This window comes from Felis catus, chromosome C2 (genome assembly GCF_018350175.1).
Source record: "Felis catus isolate Fca126 chromosome C2, F.catus_Fca126_mat1.0, whole genome shotgun sequence".
Lineage (NCBI taxonomy): Eukaryota > Metazoa > Chordata > Mammalia > Carnivora > Felidae > Felis > Felis catus.
The window spans coordinates 76831093-76856877 of record NC_058376.1 but is presented as its reverse complement, the minus strand read 5'-3'; the positions used below and the strand labels follow the sequence as shown (position 1 = coordinate 76856877).

Below are 25785 nucleotides of genomic sequence, written 5' to 3'. Positions count from 1 at the left end.
TTAAAAGTGGGGTCTAGTTGGTGTTAAAATAACAATACAAAATGATGCTCTCTATTTTTATCCAGTGTTGGGAGTACTTCCAGGTGCCTTCAAACTCTACCAGCTTATCTCTCTGTGTTCCAAAAAGGTAGCATACATTTGTTCACAAATTATTCCTCTCTGTGTTATCTGCCATTTTTTCTCCTCTACTTCTCTAGACCACTGGAAAGAAAATGGCTGCTGAATACGCTGAAATCACCATTAAGCCACAGAGACACTACCAAAGTAGCCATTGCTCCAGTGCCCAGGCCAAAATTGCTGGTGCCTATACAGAAGACAGCATGATGCCTCTGTTGTCAGAGTTGCCAATATATGTGCAAGCATATCATCTTCCCCCACTTTTCTTCTGGTCCATTGCTGGACGGTATTGCCCACTTAGACTAACATGTGCACCTCCACCATGACTTGCACATACCACATATCTTTAGCAGAAAGTTAGAGACTCACATTTTTTCTCCTCTCATTAGGACTCAAGGACATACCCACAAGAGAAGGACTAAAGAAAACTCCCTCCTTCCAGTGATATATGAACATTTTTTATGAGAATGCACTTTTTTTATGCATCTTAACTCATACTGCTACAGAGTTCTTTCCCATAAAGCTCTTTGGTCTTTCATGCCAAGGCATTCCAGATAAATCCCTACTGTTGAACTTCCAGACATGTCCAAACATATCTAAATCCTATAGTTACAGTTTATCCTGAAATCTGTAAGTCTCTAAGGCATAAAAATGAAGTTTGTTTTTTCACCCAAAAGAATAGAGATTTAACATTACATCATATGAATTCTGCAGATATCCTTATAAAAACTAATCTTATGTGTTTCTCTCTCCCTCTAGTTGGTGAATTTCTCAAAAACAGAATTTTTTTTCTGAGTTTCTAAACATTTTCACACTTAACACAATACTTAGTACAAATAGGCATTCAATTAACATTTGTGGTTCAAGTTTGAATGAAAATGAAGTGAGTTAACAGATCAAGTGAAAATCCAACATTGTCTCCATACTGTTATAGTTAATTGTTTTGGCTCAGTTTACATGAAATAATCAAGATTAGTTTGCTGATTCTCACTTGCTTTTCATATGTCAACATGTTAAAAAAAATAGAAAAGATCACCATTATTAATGTATATGAAAATATTTCCGTAAACAATTATGTTTACAAGGTTTTTCCACTTTTACACCAAGATTTGGTAGTTGATGGAACAAGGAGGGCCAGTAATCGCTGTTGCTAATGGTAACATATCCTGAAGACAACCATGAGGGAAATCCTGGGAAGTAGTGTGGAGAAAACTGTAGAGTTACAGGGAGGATATCAAAGTAAAAATAGAATAATTTAGAAATCACCATCTTTCTTTGAATGGATATCCTGGCAGTCAAAATCCCCAAACAGAAGCTAGTTGAGCCAAGACTTCCTTTGAAACCACTTCTATTTCATGGAAACTAATTTTTAAAATGCTCAGTGGTTTAGGAACATGAAGAGTCAGTTTACAAATCATCATCCACTTCATGAAAAGAAAAAGAAAAAGAAATCATCAAGAACCCAGATTTAAAAACCATATAACAGAGTTAAACATGAAGTCATGTGACAAATTAGAGGGACACCCGAGTAATTTCAACACAGTCAAATCATCAGCCTTCAGTCCTCATAGTGATTATGCTCTCAGCTTACATACATCTCTGCATTGCTGTGGCATCCTAATAACATCTGTTAAAAATCCTGACATATTGGTAATGTGAGGAGAGAACATCCTTCAGTGTACCTATGCCAGTAAGCAAATGTCTGTTCTAGTTGCTGAGGTTTTTAGTCTTTCTGACTATATATAGCTCATACTTCTCTACTCTCTGTACTTTGGAGTCAAGTATATTTAAGAGCTCAATGAAAATAAGCAAGTTGTGATCATTAACTAGCTCATACGTTGGTTTAAAAATCCATGTCTATGATAAAATGCTCTGTTAATAGGCATGCACTGAATGTGTGTTAAATCTGGACTTTCTGTATTAAATACATTTTCTTTTTTCTTTTTTTAATGTTTATTTATTTTTGAGAGACAGAACATGAGTGGGGGAGGGGCAGAGAGAGGGAGACGCAGAATCCGAACCAGGCTCCAGGCTCCGAGCTGTCAGCACAGAGCGTGACACAGGGCTCGAACTCACAAACGGTGAGATCATGACCTGAGCCTAAGCCGGACGCTTAACCAACTGAGCCGCCCAGGTGCCCCTGAATACATTTTAAATATGAAGCAATGATCTTGTTATTAGTATTAATATTTTTAATTTTCTATTTCCAAGATTAAGATTATAACCCCCCAGTCATTATATATTCTGGCCCCAATTTAATACTTTTCCTAGAACATGCACTTTAATCCACAAATGGTTTTGCATGTAATGTTTCCTCATCATTTAGTATTCTCACACATCCTTCAAATCTTAAATATCTCCTACTTTATGAAACTTTCCTCTGAACCCCCAGGCAGAGGCGATGAGGTTATTTCCTTCCTGTATGTTCTCACTGTACAGGATACAGTGGCCACTGAACTTATTTATCAACCTCCTGTCTCAGAATGAGGTTCTCAAGCAGAGGAATGGCATGTCTCGCCTCTTTATGCCTCTATTGTTTTGCCCAGTTCTGGAGCATAACTGAGAAAAATTGTAATTTGTTAAATGAACCAATCTGCCTTCTGGATCTTCTGTCCTCTAATACCTATCCCGATACATATACATTTTATCATGCTTCAGTCACAGAGAACTATATATATATATATATATATATATATATATATATATGTATACCGTATAAAAATCATATATATTTATACACATATATACACACATATATACGTATACATATATACATATATACATATACACACACACACACATATATATATATATATACACATATATATTACAATGGCTTTGCTCAAAGAGCTGTATCAGTCTGCATGGTCCATCTCTTAGCTGAGACAGAAGACTTTCACAGGTATACAATATAGTGACTTGTTCTCTGTTGTGTTTTAAAGGGCTCCTGAGAACTTCCTCAATTGACAGAACTTCTACCATCAGAGTATCTTCATTTCCATCACTGCCCATTCCTATTTTAACTTGCAAACACTTCTAAAAAAGATCTACCACTAATTTCTCTACATGTTAGCATGCTGCTACTCTCCAACGTGAAAATTATCTGAGAATGAGAGAACAATCTGCTCAAGGTTCAACACAATCTCTACTCTTGGATATGTGATTTGGAGCCTGCCACTTCAGTTTTTTTTAAGTTCTCAACTGAACAATTTAATAATGATAGTAATCACCCCAACATATTGCTCTTTTATAAAATTCAGCTGAATGTGAAACTATGATGATAGTCAATATTTATTGAATATATACTAAGCATTTGCTTTACATACATTATTAACTTTAATCATCCCTACAACATTACAGAATAGGTATTAGTATCCCTTTCTGCAGAAAATTTGCCCAAAGGGGTGTGTGTGTGAATGAAGAACATACCTAGTGTAGTAATCTGGTCAGAGTTATTTGAAATGTAAAAAGTGAAAGCTAGAACAAGAAGACTAGAAATAAGAAAGCTAGAAATAAGACTACTCAGTTAGTATGGATTTTCATCATATTTAATAAGGTTGTTAAGATATAAACCATCAATCAGCTTTCCAAAAGGAACTGGTATTTTTAACAAAAAATGAAAAATCTAAGAATATTTTGCAAATAACCAAAAAGAGCTCATGAGATGGAACCTCCAAAGAGGCCATATGATTCTGATAAAGATAAAACAAAATGGCAGCTCAGTTAAGGGAAAACTTACCACTATCCAACACATTTAGGAATCAACCTGGACGCTGGACTGGAGACAAAGGTGATTACATGCTGTTGCTACTGTCAAGGACCTTACAATCCAATGTGAGGGTCAGAGATGCAGTCAAGTTTTAAGTTAAAGGAAAGGTACTTGCATTATGAAATGGCACAGAAAGAAAAACTAAGCCAACTGGAGAGAATAGGAAAGGACTTACAGAATAGAGAGCATTTTGTGGTCTTTGGAAACTAAGTAAAGGATATTTAATATTAAGTTATCATGTACTCTTTAGAAATATCACCTTGAAGATATAGTCTATTTGGAAAATACTGAGAAGCTCTATTCTAGGTAATGTGTATCCAAAAGACATGTGTCCCCAAAAATGGAATCTAAATTCTAAGCAAACTTAAGGTATTATCATGTGACCAATACACATTAATTATCAGAATTTAAACAATAAGATAAAATACTGGTTTATAATTTATCTAAAAAGTATGTCCCAGACAGCACTGAAAACTGTAAAGATACAAATTTAGCTCATGTTGTGCATTTGTTCCTGAAATTCAGCCAAATTGAGGATGCAAAACAACCATACTTAGTTCCCCTTTTAATAAGATCTATGCAATAGGAAATGAGACTAGTGTCTTTGAAAATAAGTTAATTATGGAATTAAATGAAAATCCATAATTCTAAATAATTAAATTCTATAATTCTAATGTAATGTTTAGTGAATAAATTACATTTTTTTCACACCAATTCTATGGATATCTCTCTTTCTAATCACCACCCCCCTACTTTCTCCACATACCTCATTCTGAGTAAAGGGAAATAATATTTTCTATCCCTCGTCAGATGGAGTTTGAATGAAAGGCAATTCCAGTCAGGACATGTTCCATAGCACTGAAATAGAACTCAGAAGTAGGGACCTCTTACTTTAATAACCTGAAAATAGAGAACAGACCCCAGAAGCTATGCATTAAAGATTAAAATCCAACAGCAATTACAAAATCAAATAGTCAAACTAAGTAATGAGGTGACCCTTGGGAGTCAGTAATAAAACCAATTGGTCTGAGAAACCAGAAAAATGAAACATAAAATGTCATGGAGTGGCAAAAAGGAAGTGATCTAGAAATGTTCCTAAAATGGAGTAAGGATGACTCCAGTAAGCCAAACACAGGAGTATCTTGTAGGTCAGGAGTATCTGATAGAGCCTGAAACGAAAGGAAAGAGTAGCCATCCCTTTATACAAGAAGGTATGAACAGTACATACCAGAAATGAAGCCACATCGTTTTAATTTTAGCTTCCATATAGTAGCTGCAGGCTGTCTGGTCTGTCCACAGGATCCCTAGATACAAACCTCTTCTAGTAGCAGAGTCAAACCTACCTGAAGAGAAACATTTGGAAAATCACGTTTTCTCTCTGCCCTGGTAATAGTGTGTTCATAAGAAAGAGAAAATGAGGCTTTCAAGAAAGTGGAAGCTAATATTTAAAGATGGTCTAAATCAGTGAGGTGATAAAATTGTACTGCTTTTCGTCTTTAACTCATTTGTAATACTCTTGAATTTAAGTACAAAATTTTATACTATGCACCCAGAATCTATATTTTTAAATCAATTTTAAAAAATACTGAGTTAAATGAATCAATCTTTGCTTGTGTTTATAAGTGGTTAGAGCTTTAATTTTAAGACATTAGATCTAGAAAAACATTTCCAACAGAAGCTTACTTCGGAGTAGTTTAGTCAATAGCCTTGCGTTCTAAATCCTCAGTTCTATAGGGAGCTTTCTCCCTAGGATCTGAAATTCTTTGGACTAAGGTAACAATGCTGGCCCAGAATCTATAGCCCTACATCTGATTTTTCCTTCCTTAATCACCTAGCCCTTGGGGCACCTGTGTGGCTCAGTCAGTTAAGTGTCCGACTTTGGCCTAGGTCATGATCTTACGGTTCATGGGTACGAGCCCCACGTTGGGCTCTGGGCTAACAGCTCAAAGGAGTCTGCTTCAGATTCTGTGTCTCCCTCTCTCTCTGCCCCTCCCCTGCTCGTGGTCTGTCTGTCTCTCTGTCTCTCAAAATTAATAAACGTTAAAAAAAAGTCACCTAGCCCTGCTTCTAAAAAGAGGTTGTTTAAAATATACATGTGGTTAGCATAACCTCTTTCATATACTTTTTCTGACTTTTCCCAAATACTCTGTTTACCTTAGCAGGTTTCTGGGGAACAAAGAAAAGCAAGAATGAAAAGATAGGTGTATAATTCTAGATAACTAGTTCTAATTAAAATGGTGAATAGCTGGATATTATATATATGTGATGAAGCATTCAATTCTACTCCTGAAACCAATATTACACTATATGTTAACTAATTTGAATTTAAATAAAATTAAAAAAAAAAAAAGAAGAGGGTGAATGGAAATTGCTTATATTCAAGAAGCATGTAGAATGTATTTAGAAATGTGGACTCTGAACACATCAGGAGTAAATCCCCCCTCTACCACTTCCTGTCTGGGAGACCTCTGATAAGTCATGTAAGCCCTTCCTATCAAAGTTAGTTCTTTTTAAACTTATGGCGAATAATAGTACCTGTGTCTTAGCATTACTGTGCAGATTAAACAAGAGTGCTGGCGCTGAGGAAGCACTGAATAAATAAATGTTGGTGGTTATTGTTGTTAGTATTAGATCCCGCATCTTGGTAATATGGAAGTAAATGGGCTAGTCTTTATTCCGATTTCCTTTACCTTCACTAAAATATCACCCTTGCTCATAGGGATGGAGGCTCATGAAGTTGCTTAGATCAGATCATCATAAATAATAAACTTTTTTTCCTCGATGAGACTAAGTTCAAGAACTCATAATTATTTAATAACATTTTGCCAAAGGAGCCGTGAACAAAACAATTAAGGGAAACACTTTATCGGGAGTTTTGTCGCTTAATGAACTCAGAATCTTTGAAAAGTGTTTTAAAACTTAATACATGAAGAAGTAGCTGCTCTATCCTTTACGATTTTTAATGAAGCAATTAAGTATTCTAATACAGTGCTATTTGAACTTTAATGTTTCTCATTTTCAGTGATTTTTTTAGTTCATTCTGTCTCTTTTATACAATAAGGAAATCTTTTTCCAATAATTTAATGCATGTTTTGTTGTTATTTCACGCTAGACTTCATGCATGAGTGAAAAATGAACACAAATGGCAGCGCCCCACTGCTGCTCAGAGACGACCGGCTGAAAGGAGAATGTTGTGGGGCACACCAGGGGGAGGTAGCTGTGCTCACATTCACAGACTTTTCATTCGTCAACTCTGCCCAAAGTTAAACCCCACCTTCACATTCAACTTCCTATTACCATACCCACATTCATAATTAGATTCATGGCTGAAGGATACATTCTAATGAGAGGTGTCAAGCATTGCTTCAGTTTGGCAGGTCAGTGAATTCTAGGAAATTGGCAGACAAGGGAGTTAGAGTTTATTTCAGGTAATGAGCAGATCAGTATAAATGCTGACACAAAGAATCAAGGTGAAGTGGAAGGAACAGCATTCTTTTATATTCTAAGAAATGTAGAGGAATAAGGCTAAGCTTGTGTGATTCCTGTTCGAGAAAATACTTCATGGTGATCATCCTACGTAAGATAATTTGAAGCTTGGACTTTGATTTGTAGGTTGATACCAGCATCCTTGGAGGCTGAAAGATGTGAATCCTGGATGTAAAAAAAATTACTTTTCTCCATTTATGGTTTCAATTGTGGACCTTAAAGTCCTCTTCTAATCTTGGCCTGTGGATGGTTAAGGTACCTCTTTATTCAAAAAACATGTGTTCACATACTTAATGTTAGGGTGAGATCTGTCAGCCACTCTTCAGGCACCCTGGCAACTAAAATAATATGACAGAAGGTAAATCTCTCAAATCGTATTTAAACTATGCTTCCATAAAACTTTTTTTATACCATTTGTATAGTACCAATCACATTGAAATGCCATTATTTCTAAAATTAACCTCTTCTTTGAAAGACCTTAAGTTACTTTAGGACACAGGTTATCTTTTACAAACTCTTCTTCCTGCCCTGTGACTTTGTCAAGACCTGATATACAAAAGATGCTCAGGAAATATTTATGGAAATGAAACCGACAACAATGTAGTTACTGTAGACACATTCTCAAATAAGCAGTTGCCTGACTTAGTAAATCAGAGACTGGAAGACTGGAAAAAGGACTTAAGGATCATTTTAACAAGCTCCTCATTTCACAGATCAAGAACCAGAAACCCAAAAATGTGACAGTTGTTCAAACCAGCTCAGGATGGCAGAGATCCAGTTATCACTTCCAGATCCCAATTACACCAGTTCATGGAGGAACAAATGGTTCCAGGGGGTCGTTGTTCTCTTAAGTATCTTACTTCTAATCTGCAAAGGGAAAAACTGTGGGATACTTCTAAATTAAATCAGGCCTGCCAGCCAAAAGTCCAGTTTTGCAGAAGGCTGTGGGGCATGAAGATTATGCATGAAAAAAAGGAAACTCACTTTCCCCTGCTAAATATCTATTCACCTCTACCACACAAAGTCATAAAAACATTGAAAATGCTAGTGTACTGTGCTTGTGTGTTTAAGAGAGAGAAAGAAAGAAAGAAAACACTTGATCTTAGCCAAAAGGCCGAGAAGCAATTGAGAAAAAGAAAGAATAGCAAGAAAGAGCAAGCTCTGAATAAAAAAAATTATCAAAGAATATATTAATTATATGAAAATATAAAAATATAATAACATTTAGACAAAATATTGACTTGCTAAAAAAAGTAGAAAGGAAAACATCTTTACTACTGACCAACTAATTTTTATGATGAACACATTGATGTACTATGTACATTCTCTCTATCAATAAATACTAATGGCTAAGCATCAGGCCTCTGAACCAAAATAAATCTGTTGACTAATTTCTGTATACCTCAGTTCTCCTATTTTCAAAATGAACATAATAAAAGAATTTACCTCATAGGTTTATTGTGATGATTAAATAAACTGGTATATGTAAAACACCTTAAAGCAGTTACATGGTTCATAGTGTGTGCTCAATAAATGCTAAATATATATTTATTACATATTTTATACACATATATTGATATCAATATACACATATCACATATACACATATCAAGATATGTATATAAAATATTTTTTTATTTTTAATTTCCAGTCGTTGAGTTATAAATCCCTCAATATGCCTCAATATTTCAGGTTAGGAGTAACCTGAAACTTGAAAGGAAATTTAGAGTTTAACAAAAACTACCAAATCACTGGTAAGTCTTTCCATGATTTTGATTTGACCTTCCTTGATTTGACTTCAGAGTAAAATAAGCTTAAACGTTGTTTCTGCTTGAGAAAACAATGAATTAAAAGGTTTATAATTCTAGAATGCTCTGCCTGTAGTTGAGTAAATCACTATTTGTAATATACAGAGCTAATAATCGATGAAATGAGTGAAATCTGACCAGGACTTACATTCATACCTACACCTGTATACCCCCCTTGGAAATGAAAATATTTACAGTTTCATGAGCAAAAATAGTGTAAGAAGAACTAATTCTGAAACAAGAAAGTGTAATGATCATATCACATATTACACATATGTTTTATTCAGCCAGTAGAGTTGTTTAGGCAACAGGATATAAACTATGTGACAGATATGAGTATAATCAGATGAAAATTTACTTTGATTTGCTCAATATATCTGGCAATCACACTAGGGTATGGTTTTATATTTTAAAACTTTAGTATGTATGAACTTTGATCAATATATAGAAGATAATCTAAACAAGCCTTTCTTTTATCTACTTGAACATATTTTCATTTTTGTTAATAGAATCACAAAGCTTAGAAGGACCTTACAAGTTTCCTAATCTCACCCCACTCTTGATGTGATAATCCTTTCTTCTTCAGCACACCTGATATTTCCATTTTTTCCCAAGTAGCTTTTGATATGGAAGCTAACTGTTCTTTGGGAGGAATAGTTTTATCGTCAAAAAGTATTAAATAAATATGTTACTGAAAACAATCCTTTTGTTCCTGTTGAATTCAAATCTATCTTTTTTTTTTGTAATTTATTACCCAGGATAATGATAGGATTCCTTATAGATTTACTTTTCTTCAAATCCAATATATCCTTAGTTCTGATGGTCCTTAGATGAACTCCTATCCAGACCCCACCCTATGCTGGCCCCCCATTTGGGACACTCTAGTCTGTCTGTATCTCTCTTGAAGAATGATGCAATCTTACCAATATAGAAGAGGACTATTACCTCCATCCTTTGGATATCATATCTGTGTTTAAAAGTTTTGTTAGCATGTTTAGACATCTCTATCATTGTGTTTGTACTGGGTATGTTTACTTAAAGTAAAGCTTTGCTTTACTAGATGCTTAGAGAATTTAATCAGCTTGTTAGTGGCATTTCCTACTTATTTGAGAGGTTATGTCCCATGGCATATTAAAAAAATTTTTATTTATTTTGATATGCCTGAGGATCCTTCCCAGTGTGAGTTCATGGAGGCAAGTTTAAGGGATGCATAATTCATGGAGATATTACTTCTCCACTGTGATGGAAGCTGATTGCCTAAACAGATGCATATCAGGAAAGGCAAGGATACCCAGAGCTGTCAAGTTTACCTCTCAGTGTCTCTGGTGTAGTACAGTGGAAAACAGTCTTGAGTAGGGTTTAGAGAAAAGGTTTTGGAATAGTCTTTCCTGCACACAAATCCCAGCTCTCTCATTTACACCTGTATGACTTTGAACATAGTCCAAACCTAGTTTCCCCATGATTTAATTGTGGATAGTACTTACTGTGTAAGATTGTTTTTAGGATGACATGGAGAGACAGTACAGTGTAGTTGCTAAAAAACATAAACTTTAACATCTGAAAAATTTGACTGAAATGTTGGCTTTACTATTAGCCAGTTTATTGACTTTGGCTAAGTTTTTATTTCTTCTTCTGTAAGATGAGGATAATCACAGTCTCCCTTCACTGCATAGAAGTGAGAATTTAATAACAATGCTGTCACATGGTAAAATTATGTTTATTTTTATAATGACTGCAAAAGCATAATACAATACCTGTATCAAAGAAGGTAATCAATAAATGGTTATTCTTATTATTCAGTGCCCACCCCTGTAATTTCCTATAATTTTGACTTTAGACAAGTAATTCCTGACTCAGCATGGGAGAGAACACACTTGACATGATATTGTTGGAAAACTTCCAAGTATTAGATGATTCTTTAGGGAAAGAAGCGCTTATAAAAATCGTGCAAATAAGCTAAAATAGGTGGGTTGAATTCTTTACAGCATAACATGGAGACCATCTTGGAATTACTTGCATTTCAATTTTGTCTTCCCCATTCAAATATAGGCTCCTTGAGAACAGGGTCAAGACTTCCACAGACCCAGCAAAATTCCTTGCATATTAAAGGAACAGGTAAATATAATTCTTTAAACTTATATACCTAAGTTTATATATCTATATAATTCTTTAAAGTTTTTTCATCTGTATAATGGTGTTAATAATAATTGCCCCGTTATCTAAGAGTATTGTTGTATCCACAGGAGAGCAGTTATTACAGCAGTGACATAAATTATATAAAGACTTGTCAGTTTTGAAGTGCTATATGTTGACAGGTCATCAAATCATTCCATGTTCAGACACCATGTGTGCGTGTGCGTGAGAGAGACAAAGAGAATTAAGAATATATAAGGCAGTTAGCCTTCTAGTGTGGCTTCTGGCGTCCCAGCATTTCCATGTCCTTAAATTGGTAAAGTCAATGATTTGAACTGTTGGAGTTTAGCAGACAGAATCCTGTAGTTAATGTAACTGGTCGGGTGATCTTAATGGGGAAAGAGTGTAATGGGCAGAGGTATCAAATGGCAAAGGTATTCCATCAGGCTCAGCAAACAGTGTGGCTGTAAAAACAATTTCTGAAATACAGCCAACAAGACTCTAGCCCCATAAAATAAAGGCAGAAGCCAATGGGCTTTGCCTCAAAGGGGAATCTGTAAAGCTCTAGTCTGTTGTAAAATGCTCTATCATAGCAGGTACATACGTGCAGTGTGCCCTAGACATGGAATATATCAAAAATCTGTGCAATCCAGAGTGACATGAGGAGTTTCCTAGAGTCCAGAGGCAGCATTTAGTCCTCTGACCTGGAAGATTGGATGAAACAGAAATGTAGCTTTCTGGAGTTCACTTCAGGATGAATACAAATGAAAATAGGAGGGGGCTTGTAAATGCAGTTCTCACACCTCTGAATTTCACTCGAGGGATGATTTATATCAATGAAAAATGCAGTAGAAGATAAGAACCTAGCTAAGAGAACATGCTTTGCATCTCTCAAATAAATGTTTTCTTGTTTACAAAGTTGGGATGATAATAAAAACAATCTTGTCAAAAAATAAATAGAAATGGATTATCAAAATATTCTTATACAACATAAAAATGTAAGGAGGAAGACTTGTGTTTCCATTTAGCTTATAGGAAGCTGGATGACAATGTCACTTTTACAAAATCATGCAAAACCATAACTTTTTAGAATGCATCAGGAAACTGAGGTCAGTAGACAATCAGAGGTAGAAATTTCAAATGGTTGCAGCCCCCCTGAGGGGAGAAAGGGCACACAAAAGGTTTGACCTTAGGTAGAGCACCTAAAGAAGGCCATCATTAAAATTGTTACAAAAGAAAACAGTTGATATTTAAATAATATTTTTAAGCCAATTTGTAAGCTACATTAGAATTTATATTTCCTGGAAGCTCAAGACATAAGTGAAATCCTTATTTGCTAGGCCTATGACATACGAAAATGTAACACACACAAACAATAGCAGACACTGAACTCAGCATGGGAAATAGTAAATGAATTTGAAGCTAGGTCAATAGAAAATATTCTTACTTAAATACAGAGAAGGAAAAGAGTTTAGGGGCACTTCAGTGGCTCAGTAGGTTAAATGTCCAACTCTTGATTTTGGCTCAGGTCATGATTTCATCGTTCTTGAGATTGAGCGTCACATTGGGCTCTGTGCTGACAGTGTGGAGCCTGCTTGGGATGGTAGCTCTCCTTCTCTCTGCCCCTCCCCCACTTGCATATGTGCATGCGCTCTTGCGCGCGCACTTTCTTGCTTTCAAAATAAATAAATGAACATTAAAAAAAAAGGTACAATCAGACCTTCTAGGAGATAGGGGATTGTGTCAAATGATCTAATAACCATGTAATTAGAATAACAGGAAAAAAAAAACGAGAAGGGTACAAAAGAAATATTTGAAGAGATAATAGCCAATTTCCCCGTAAATTAATAAAAGAAAACAATCAAGAAACTCAGGGACCTTCAGGATAAATATAAATAAAAATATAATTAAACACAACATAGACAAGCAGGTAATAGCAGACTTCGCATCAGACCCTATCTAATCCAAAAAAGATAGAACGTGAGCTTTAAAATACAGAAAGAAAAATTGTCACCTCAGAATTCCATTGTACACAATAATAACATTTAAAAATAAAGGTGAATTAGGGGCACCTGGGTGGCTCAGTCTGTTGGGTGTCTGACTTCAGCTCAGGTCATGATCTCAAGGTTTGTGGGTTCATGCCCCACATCAGGCTCTGTGCTGACAGCTCAGAGCCTGGAGCCTGCTTCAGATTCTGTGTCTCCCTCTCTCTCTGCCCTGCTTGTGTTCTGTCTCTCTCTGTCTCTCAAAAATAAGTAAATGTTAAAAAAATTTCTAAAAAAGATGAATTAAACACTTTCTTGAACAAAACACTGTAAGAAAGGTTAAAGGAAATTCTTCAAGCAAAAGGAAAATACTACTACATGGAACTGTAACTCTAAATGCACACACAGACAGAGCAGCATCAGCTATGGTAAATGTAGTAAATATGAGGTTTTAAAAATTTTTTAAATCATTTAAAATAATAACTGTGTAAAGCAAAAATGGAAAAAAACTGGGTTTATAACAGGTAAAATTTTTAAATGTGTAACAGTAATACTATAAAGGAAGAAATGGATAAAGTAGAAGGAACTGTTGAAAGATTATTAGATTATGTATTAAGTAGAAAAATATTTGGAGAACTACTGTGACAACATAGTGCTGAATATTGTAAACCTGTAGCAACAACACAAAAAATAAAAAGTAGGTAGAAATAATCATCTAAGATAAGGCAGAATGAGAGAAAATGGGGAACAGAGAACAGATGAGACCAAAAAAAAAAAAAAAACAATTTTTAAGACTGTAGTTTTAAATACATCAATTATTGCATTAAATGCAATGGTCAAAACAAACCAATTGAAATTTAGAGATTGTCAGTGTCAGATGGCTTAGATTGACTGAACATAAAAGAATGTGGGGGAAAAGATACACCATGCCATCAACAATCAAAAGAAAGCTATAGTGAATTTTTTAATATCAGACAAAGTAAACTTCAAAACAAAGATTTTTAATAGGAATAAAAGATAAATTACCTAATGATAAAAAGATATAAAAAGCCCTAACATAAGGCAAAAGCTGATAGAACTGAAAACAGAAATAAAGAAATTTTGGAAACATCAATAATCCTTCAGTAATTGGGAGAACAAGCAGACAAAAATCATTTGTAGATTTTTTGTAGACAAAAATCATAATGTAGATTTGAACATTATCAGCCAACTTAGCTGAGACTTATAGAATATTCCACCCACTAATAATAGAATACACATCCTTTATATGTTTTTAAACTTAAAAAATAAAGTTTCTTTATTTTGAGAGAGAGAGAGAGAGCAAATCCCAAGCAAGCTGAACAGTGTCAGTGCAGAGCCTGATGTGGGGCTTGATCTCATGAACCATGAGATCATGACCTGAGCCGAAATCAAGAGTCAGATGTTTAACGAATGAGGCACCTATGCACCCCCACATTCTTTGTAAAGTACACATGAAACCCCACCAACTATATTATTGGCCATAAGACAAATCTTGACAAATTTATAGGCAGTAAAATAATATAAAATATGTTTCCTTAATACAAAACAAACTAGCAATCAATAACCAAAACAATATGGGAAAAATCACCAAATATTTGGAAATTAAATGACATATTCTAACTAACCAGTAGTCAAAACTTTGAAAGAAAATTAGAAAATATTCCAAATTAAATAAAACATGAAAACAGAACATATAAAAATGTATAGGATATAACTAAAGCAGTGCTTAGAAGGAAAATATATTACATTATATAACTATATTAGAAAAAAAAGAAGTATCTATAATCAATAATCTAAGCATCCATATTAAGAACATTGAAACAGATGAGCACATTAAATACAAATCGGGAAAAAGGAAGAAAACAATATGAAGTAGCAATCATTAAAATAAAATGACCAACGCACCTGGGTGGCTCAGTCCCTTGAGCATCCAACTTCTGCTCAGGTCATGATCTCAGCTTAGCTCAAGCCCTGTGTTGAGCTCTGTGCTGACAGCTCAGTGCCTGGAACCTGCTTCAGGTTCTGTGTCTCCCTCTCTCTATGTCCCTCCCCCGCTCTCACTCTGCCTCTCTGTCTCTCAAAAATAAGTAAACATTAAAAAAATTTTAAAAACAATGAAAATAAATAAATAATAAAATTACCAAATACTGATTCTTTCAATGGATAAATAAAATGTATAGAATTCTAGAATGACTAATTTTAAAAAAAGACTGAAGAAAAAGAGCACCAGAATTAAATAACTTTAATACTTTAATGACATGGACATTTTATATGAAAAATGAAAGCTATGAGAGCGCACTCAGGAAAATTAGCTAGAATGATCAGCCCTAGACATATTAAAGAATTTGAAGTTATAATTAAAAACCTTCCCACAAAGGCAACTCATGGCACAGATGACCCTACTTGGGGATTTCGATGAAACATTCCAGGAGCAAATAATACAAATTCCGCACAAACTCTTCTAGAAAATAGATGTGGGTTGTTATTGACTGAATATCTGTGTCCCTGCAAAATTCGTGTATTGAATGAAATCCTAACCCCCCAATGTGATGTTATTCAGAGATGGAGTCTTTGGGAGGTGATTAGGTCATGACAGCGGAGCTTTCGCTAATGGGAATATTGCCCTTATCAAACAGGTTCCAGAAAGATCTCTCACTCTCCCTGCCATATGAGGACACGTTAAGAAGACCATAATTTATGACCCAGAAATTAGGTACCCACCAGACAACAAATATGCAGACTCCTTAATCTTGGACTTCCCAGAACATGAGAACTACGTGTTTGTTGGTGAAGCCAGCTAGTCAATGGTATTTGAATTATAGCAGTCTGAATGGACTAAGACAAGCATGTAGTTCTTCTCGATTATTTTATGAGACCAATATAACCATGTTACCGAAATCTGAAATATAAATTTTAAAGAGATAAAAGGCCTATATCCCTCATTAATAAAGATACTTAAAAAATTACATCACTTCAAATCCAGCAATATAGAAAAGGATATATGTCATGATCAAGTGGAATTTATGTCAGGAGGGCAAGGTTATAAGGAGTGAGAGGAGTGAGAGGTTGAAGGTGTGTAAATTGGCAAAGAGGGTCAAGAGGTACGGCCTTCTAGCCATAAAATAAATGTTATGGCTATGTAATGTATAGTTAATAGTACTATACTGCATATTTATAAGTTGCCAAGAGAATAAAACTTGAAAGTTCTCATCACAAGAAAAAAAATTATTATTTTTATGGAGATCAATGGTAATTACCGTGGTGATCGTTTCATAGTGTACATGAATATCGAAACATTACACTGCATACTTGAAACTAATACGATGTTATATGTCAGTTATACCTCAACAAGAAAATTAGATGGAAATACATTTAACAAAGTATATACAAGATTTATATGCCTTTTACAACAAAAACAATTGTTAAGAAAAATCAATATCTAAATAAAAGGGAAGTATACTATGTTTACAGATCAAAAAATTTCATACTGTTAAGATGTCACATTTCCTCAAACTTACCTTATAAATTCAATGAAATCCTAATAAAATCCCAGCAAGCTCTTTTGTACACATTGACAAGCTGATCCTAAACTTTTTTATGGCAATGTAAAAGATCTAGAATAGCCAAAAAGATTTTGAAAAACTTCTGAAAGTAAACAAAAGAGAAAAATTTTTTTTCAAACTTGACTGAGAGAATGATTTCTCAGGGCACAAAAAGAATGATCCATTAAAAAAAAATGGCTGATTGGACTTAATCAAATTAAAAATACTCTGTGAAAGAACATGTTATGCGAATGAAAAGAGAAGTCACAAAGTGGAAAAAAATTGCAAAACACAAATCTTATAAAATTCTTGTGTCCAGACCTATGAGGACTCTCACAACTACATATTAAGCAAAAAATATGAACACACACTTTACCAAAAATATATGAATGGGAAATAAATACAAGAAAAGATTTTCTACATCATTAGTCAACAGGAAAATACAAATTAAAATACCATGACAGGGGTGCCAGGGTGGCTCAGTAGGGTAAGAATCTGACTCTTGATTTCAGCTCAGGTCATGATCTCACAATTCATGAGTTCGAGCCCTGCCTTGAGCTCTGTGCTGACAGCATGGAGTCTGCTTGGGATTTGCTGTCTCCCTTTCTCTCTGCCTCTCTCTCAAAACTAAATAAACATTTAAAAAAATTACAGTGAGATACCAGTATACATTTATTAAAATGGCTAAATTTTTGAAAACAGCAATGAATGTCAAAAGCTAGAAAGGATGCTGAGCAACTGGAACTCTCATGCATATCTGGTAAGAATGCAAAATGGCAGAACCCCTTTGGAAGTCAGTTTAGCTATTACCTAATAAGTTAAACATACCACATGATTTAGGAATCTCATATATATGTATTTGTCCAAGAAAACTGAAAACATAAATGTCAACTCAAGAGTCCTATGTTAATGTTTATGACAGCTTTATTCATAATTATCCCGGACTGGAAACTACCCAAATTTTCACCAACTGGTGAATGGATAAAAAAAATTGTGGTACATCCATCCAATAGAATGCTCTCGTTAAAAAGAAACAAAGTGCTGATACATTTAGCAACATGGAAAAATCACAGAAGCTTTATTCTAAGCAAAAGAAGCCAGACACCAAAGACTACATACTGTATAATTTCCTACAGCCTCTGGAAAAGGCAAAATTATAGGGACAGAAATCAAATCGGTGGTTACTAGGACCTGGGGGTTGGGGAGGGGGTTGACTCTAAAGAGGCATGAGGAAAATTTGGTGTGCAGGGGTACATATAGACAAAGTCTATATCTTGATTTTAGCAGAGGTTACATAACGTTTACATTTGTCAGAACTCCTAAAATTGTACATTTTAAAAGGTCGGATTTTGTGTGTATAAATAACACCCCAATAAACTTGAAAAAAAAAATGTTAGGAAGTATCAGATTTTAATGCAAGTAAATCATGGCATTTGCTGTCATGATAATCTTTACCAAGCATCTCATTTGTATGTCTTTTAACACAGTTTTGAGGTTAAACAGTGTGCTGGGTCTTTTATCTATGCCCCAATATCTTTTCCAATTGGGTTTGACCAAAGGTAAACACAACAGGAGATTATATTGAGGAAGCAGACTGAAATCTTGGTGTTTATTTCATAAATTCCCTCCCCTTTAGGTGACTCTTGACTGGCTGTATCCCTTGATGAAAGGTCACACTTCTGCCAGGCAACTTTCTCTACCCAGATCTGTCTGTCCGTACTTACCTTTAACCCTTCAAGAGTAGGGTTATCTGCCTATTATTGGTTTAGTCCAATAATAGGACTGAAATGTCCTTTCTGGTTCCTTTGCACTCTGCTTGCATTAAATTCTCCTCAAATTACTCAGTTTCAATGTACCGTCTCTTTACAGTCAGAATCCCAACAGAGCAAGTCTCAACTCCTGATTCCATCACTTTTAAGCTGTGAGCACTTGGGCTATCCATTTCACATATTTGAGCTTTAGTTTTTTTCATCTGTTAAATATGAATAATAATACCTCTTCAGCAAGGTTGTCCTGCAGATTAAGTAATGATATACTAGCTGAAAAGTTTTCATGAATATCTTCTCCCTTTCTCATCTTAATCTCTCCCTTCTATCACTGGATGTATATTCTCTTTCAATTTCTTCATATACTCTGGTTTCTACTCTGTCTTTCAAGGTAACAGAATTTCTCTGTCATGTATAAATGCATAAGTAATTTATATAAGGGTAGATAATATGCAGAATCCTGTGTAAATGGCTTAAATGTACCATGGTTATGTTCCTGGAATAAACTGTTGCTATTTCTACTGCTGCAGAACAGTTAAGTCAAACTTTTGAATTAGGTCAACAAAATCCACAAATAGGGTGGAATCTTTGGGCTGTTTAAGCAGGGACAGATCTGGAATAAATCAGCCACAGATATCACTTGTCAGCATGCTGAGGGAGGCATTTCAAATAAGGGTAGAAGGTACATCAAGAATATTGGCTTCTGGTAGCATTAGGATGCATCCATTAAATCTATATTGAGAGTTTTCCATCATGTGGATTCAAGCTAACATAATCGTTTTATGGCTGTAATGTCTAAACAAGGGTCCACAATTAGGCTGTATTTTTATCTTGACTTGTGAACTATCACTGCCAACTACTCAAATTTCAGGCTTGTTGAGACATATGTTATCCCTGGAAACCCTTCATAAAAAATAAAGCATTTTACTGTCCCATGAATTCACTGTGCTCTGGTCCGTTCCCACCTACATCCAAATCAACCATGTTATAGTTTCTACACTAGTGAGTAGTATTTTAAATGCTTTTTAAAGCAAAACCAAAAAGAACAAATTTATTTCTATTTGTGCAAAAACATGATCTGGTTTGGGTTATTTTTTTCTAGCTTTTTAAATAGTGAGACAGGATGAAGTTGTGGGAAAAGAACTGGATAAGGAATTAAGAAGATAGGTATTTGAAATCTGGCCCTGTTACTGCTTCCTAGCTGTGTGACCTCATAACATCACTTAATTTATCTAGCCTCAGTTTCTTTACCTGTCAAATGGGGATCTATCTAGTGCTGAACCAAATGAACTAATAATGACCTAACACATAACTTATTACCTCTAGGACTTAATAACTTATTTTTTTTTACAATCTGCATGTATAATGTTGTAAATGTGATTAGTAGGAAATGGAAAGGAAGAAAACATTCAGACAGAGGCAGGAATGTCTTGGTGAAAAAGAAATTAAAATCCTGGAGGACAGAGAAAGATAAGAATGATTACAACGTCTGCATTTATAGCCCACATGTCACAGTTAAGTATTTATAGGTTTGTTGGTAACAACCTTCCCAGTACAGCAATGTTAATTATGAAGTAGCTGTCAGTTTCACTGACACAGAGCTGTGCACCTGACTGAGCCTGAAACTACTCACCATTTCCATAGATGATCGTTTAATGTAAGGGTCCAAAAAATATACCAATAAATCAGTTTGAGTTTCTGATTATAATCTCCCTAAATCTTACATTGAAATACCCTAGTGACTTTCTTTTGAAAAAATCTTACTGCATTTTATTTCCCAGATTTGATGTGTAATTATCCGAGCTAGACTAAAACCTCAGGAAGAAGTGATGGGTCTAAGGCTGAACACAATACTAAATGTATACTTAAATTTTCCAGAGCCCAAGCTCCTGTTGCTACTTAAATACCATGATCAAAGCAATAGATAAAATAAATGTGGAGAATAGGAGAGAGAAAGAGAAAGACTCAGAGAAAAAGAGTAAGAGAGAGGGTGAGGGGAGGAGAGATTGAAGAGAAGCTTGGGAAAATGTTCAGTGGAAAACCTAGAAATGATGTAAGAGAAAGCAAAGGCAGGGATTGGAGTAAGGGGTGTATAACTGAGACTATAAAAACTCAGAGAGAAAACTCACCATCAGGGCTGAGTTTGGAAGAAACTGCACAGACAGGATTCTAAAGTTAGAATCTCCTGATTTTTCACAAGGTAAGTTATATATAAAAGCTATGAGAAAAATTTAGGTTTTTTTTTCTTTTAACTACTTTTTTTATCTTCACATACTTTTAAGATGTTTTGATTATATCCTGATCTTGAATGTTTTATGGTAATATTTATCTCTCTAAAATGAGTAGAAACTCTAAGAAGATATTTTTATAATACAAAATTAGGGTGGAGCTAATTGTATGTTCAGACATTTCATATTTATCGATTAATTTTTGCTTTTGTTTTCCACTTTGAAACAGAGAAAGACAACTCAAGATAATGATTTTCTGTAAGTGTTAGTAGTCTTAATTTTGCTTTCATCAACGATGTCCAATATTATAAAATTTTTAAATGTATAAAAATGGTTGACTTTTAAAAACCTAAGTAGAAAGAAAAGGTTTTCTCTTATCTTTATTTCTATCAAAATTGGAGTCTAAGAAATATCCCTAAATTAATCAAGTTCCAGAGTCAATATTCTATATTCTTCAAACCTAAAATATCCTCTTTCTCTTCTTATAAAATTCAAACATACAAGTATGATATTAGTACCAGTTTAGAATAGAGTTAAATCATATCTATTCTTTTGTATTTGAAGTGTTCTTGCTATTAAGTGATCAAATTGAGAGTTAATCTGAAACATATATTTGAATTACATGTAAGAAATTTAAAATTTTGCTTCAGGGTGTGGTAATAGTGTATACTCAATAAATTCAGTTCTAATGAGGAATATTCCTCCTTCAAATTACACCTCTAGAGTCTATAGGTTAAGGAATGGGATAATTATTTGTTTCTAAGTTACCTTTTTGGAAATTAAATAATTTTAACAATAATTTATGATTATTTTCATGCCCATAGAAGCTATCAAATTGATATGTCTTCCCAAAAGCATCAGATACAGTTTGTGTCTTCTCTTTATTTTGATACTGGCCTTCAGCCCTCTTACAGAATTTTTCTAAGGAAACTCTCCAATAGATATGAATAGAAGTCTCGTTGTAAGTGAATTGCACTGTGATGTCACTCAATATGGCATTTAAAGTTGACATTTGTTTCTCTCCTTTTTTTCTCAGAGTTTTGAACTGATTCTTATATAATGAATCATGGGCAGTAGAGCAGCAGATCTGTTTATAGACCAGATTTGGGGGCCTCGAGATTATAATTTTAACTTCTTGTTCAAATACTTTCAATGATTTGAACCTTTGCTTAATAATATTAGATTAATTGAACTTGTCCCAAAGAAAAAGAACTCAAAGTGAGCAGTCCCAAAATATTGCCCCAACTCTGTCACTGTATAGTTTGTAACTTCAGACAAGCCTGGAGCACAGAGTAGGACTCAATTATATTCTGTTATTATGGAAAGAGACAAAAGGGCTGCAAGTGCCAGGGAGACTGAGTGGGAGAATGATGGAGGGAAGCTCCCACATCAGCCAGTTTTTCCTATAGTCAGGAATGAAGACTTGGGGTTAATCTTTACATATCACCTCATTTAACCTTCTTGCCGATATTTCATCTACTGAGATCGCTACCTACAGGACACCTTTTGCTTAGTTACTATGGTGCCATCAGAGGAATAGGAGCTTTGGGGTCAGGAGACCAGACTTCTAATCCCAGTCCTGACTTCAGCATCTTTCACTCAGCCTTCCTGGGGCTTCATTCTTTCCTCAGTAAAACTGGAGTTTGGGAGGTTATAAAGATCGGGAGGTTATAAAAGATCCCAAGTTCCCTCCTAGCCCTGGATACCTCTCTATACAGGTCAACTCCCCTGTGTCTGAGATCTCTCTGATTAGAGCCTCTTGTAACTGAGCCCTCTCTCTTCTTTGTCCACATTGTTCTCAGGGTACCTTTGTGGAGCAGTGGTTAGCATTACCTGCCAGTAATTGCCTGGTGCCTTGGTTGGCTTGAACTGGTTATTGTCCAGCCTTTCCCTTACCAATGTTCCATGACATCAGGCCTCCGCATGAGGCTGCTCCCACAGGAACAGCTCCTCTGCCATGCCTTACCCTGATCCCTCCTCTTCTTTGTCCATCTTAAATCTCCCCTTCATCTCCTCTCCCTTGGCCAAGTTCATTGTCTCTGAGCCTCACTCTCTCCATCTCTTGAGAGCATTAAATCCAACAGTTTCCAATGAGCATCCCCTCCCTTTCTAAAATTCTGTGTTCCTAATGATACATAAGGCTGTAACCATGTGAAAAATGCACTTTTAAAATGTCATCCAGGCCACCACTGGCAACTTGGGCACTGACCCACCAAGTCAGAGCTGTGGTTCCCGTGGGACAATTTTGGTGGTTGCATTTCCCTGCAAGCTCTGACTTGTCTGTCCATGCCAGGGCTGGTAGAGGCTTCTCCTCTTCCTCTACCTCCTTTGCAGTCCATTTCTTCTCAGTTGTTCCATGCTTGTGGAAGATCTAGTTCCAGTAACAAGATCCTTCATTCCCATCATGCCCACAGTGCTTCTGCTTTTATGACATAGTCTGACTATGCTATACAGTCAGTATCACCAAAACCCTGTGAAAAATCATGATCCTAACAAGATAATTACAGATTTTTAAAAAATCAATAAAGATCTCTTATGAACTGTAAAACAAAAAGATGTATCATATAAAATTATATTAAAATTAAATTTAAAATTCACTTTTGTTAATATAATTAGAACTTGAATAATTATTTTTTGAGTATAATTTTGATTAATTCCCTTTCTTTTCTTCCCATTATGATATTCTGTTGTATGCTAATATTTTCATGGAAATATTTCATAGAAATATTGTTGCTGAAACTGATGGTAATGCATAATATGCTGTAACATCAAATGTTACAGTGCTTGCCACGTCTAACTCTCTTCAGTAAAATTCCTTCCCTCACTCAATATTACCTTATTATAATTTATCTTCTACCACTTTGCCATAATTCTAGATTTCAGTAACTTTGTTCCTTAAAATGAACAAGGGTGAAAAAGTATTTTTCATAACATGAAAAAGTACTAGGGCATATTTTGTGAGGTTGCCAGATTTAGAAGGCAATACAGGATAATGACAGCTATTATTTGCATAATTAACTTGCGCTAGTCACTTTTATTATTTGTAATCCTTATAATAAACCTATAAAGTAAATCTTTGCCCCACATTCCTGATGAAAATACGGAAACAGAGAGGCTAAGAAGCCAGCCCAGTCAGGAGTCACAACCACGTTGGTGTAACTTAAGGGCCAACCTCTTTCTATTGGTCGACTTCATTGTATTAGAAAGTATAAGCACAGTCCCAGGCGTTAGGGCACCAGGATTCTAAAGTAACTCTGCTTGTCTCAGTACATCTATTTAAGAAAGCAAAATTATAATATTTTTCCTGTATCTAACGTGACTGATGTGATAATGAAAGGAAGTAAATTAATTTCAAAATAATAAAGTACAATGCAAATGTTTAAAAAATGGTTATTTGCAACCATTGCACTTGAAAGAAATGGAAGCATTAAGAGTCTAGTGTTGCAGGAGGAAGTCCCTGGGCAGGGCAAGTGGTTGAGGGGGTCTCCAGGTTGACCAGGCTGTGAGCGACTGGAGGACAGGGAGAGTGTCTTACTCACATTTATATCTCCAGTGCTTGACATGTAATGTTTACCTAAAAAATGCATCCTGTTGCATATTATAAAATTTATATTTTGAGCCTTTCAGGTACATTTTAGACCGTATTTTTTCATTGATTATATTGGCTAGTTTAATGCAATTAAAATGTAAATTAATATATTTATTAAATATATGTAAGTACAAAATGGGCTAAAGGTAAAAGTGGTGCAATAATGTGTATGTGCAACTCTGCCAGCTTTTTCCTATCCATAGTGTTAAAGATTCTTGTTTTTCTCATTATAAAGCATTGGAATTAAACAACAAATCCCCTTAGCAGAATTGTCTACAGTCATACCCTAAAGTTTTTTTCTATTTCTGGGTGACATCATTTTATATCAAGAAACTTGCATTAATTCAGGGATCCAAGCACAAATTAAGATTTGATAAGGAAAAATCTTAAACTCTGCTGGAATAGTTATTAGAGAATATTGATTTGTGTTGCTTTCATTAGAATGAGAATCTGAGATGGGAAACATTAATGGACTAACTGGGATTCTGGCATAAACTTCTTCATATTTACTGTGGTTGTACAACTTAGGCAAATGTCTACCCTTCCCTAAGCTTCAGTTTCCTGTCAATAAAGCCAGGATGTTAATATCTGCTCTGCATTCCTATTTACCTACCACATAAGACTGTTTCATTCATTTCATTCAGCACACCATGTTGACTCTACATACTTTGTTACAGATACATACCCCTGCTTTTAAATAATGGAATCTTCCTTTAAAGTATCTTTGTAGGTTTCCATAAATTTTTGCAACAGACTAGTAGTATGATTGGCAATTCCAAATAAGCATAAAGAGAGAGATTTAACAACAAAGTTTGAGATTTTCTAAAGTAGTAGTGTCTAAAAAAGAATGAAAATGGTGCCAAATAGAAAAAAACCAATTAACACATGTATAGTAGGAAGTTATCATTCTTCCTGATTCATAGCATTCAGGAAAAGTCCTTTTAAAATTCAGGTGTCTGCCACATTAAGAACACCTCACCTGTAAGCATTTTACTTTATAAGCAACTTGGGAGATGGGAAAATGTTTTATACTTTTACAAATAGGTTATAGTTGAAGGAGTATGAAACTGAGAATCTGAAAATGTAAGTTGCTTTTCTGGATCTTCTTCTAACTGGCTCTGTGATTTTAGAAAATGTACTTCTGCCGACTGAAGAGCAATGAGAAATGAGAAAGAACATGTTTCTGATATTTTAATTAAAACCAAAAAAAGGGGGGGAAATGTTAAAGCAGCCTCAATTTGCACCTTTCTTGCAGGATAATACTCAAAACATAGACCAAAATACTCATCACACAATTTACCGAAAATTACAACTTTCGCAAAGAGAATCTCAAGTAAAGCA

The 25785-nt window shown here is 34.9% G+C and overlaps 1 protein-coding gene across 5 annotated transcripts in view; it reads left to right on the top strand.

Moving 5' to 3' along the window:
* OSTN (osteocrin) overlaps positions 1-25785 on the top strand; it is a 232773-nt gene that overhangs the window by 168177 nt on the left and 38811 nt on the right. For 3 of the 5 annotated variants that reach the window (XM_045037142.1, XM_045037139.1, XM_045037138.1), the window contains 2 exons: positions 11230-11295; positions 21085-21113. The gene's annotated coding sequence lies outside the window, so the exon portion shown is untranslated. The remainder of the gene's footprint in view (positions 1-11229; positions 11296-21084; positions 21114-25785) is intronic. The other 2 variants (XM_023260307.2, XM_045037140.1) reach the window with 1 other exon arrangement.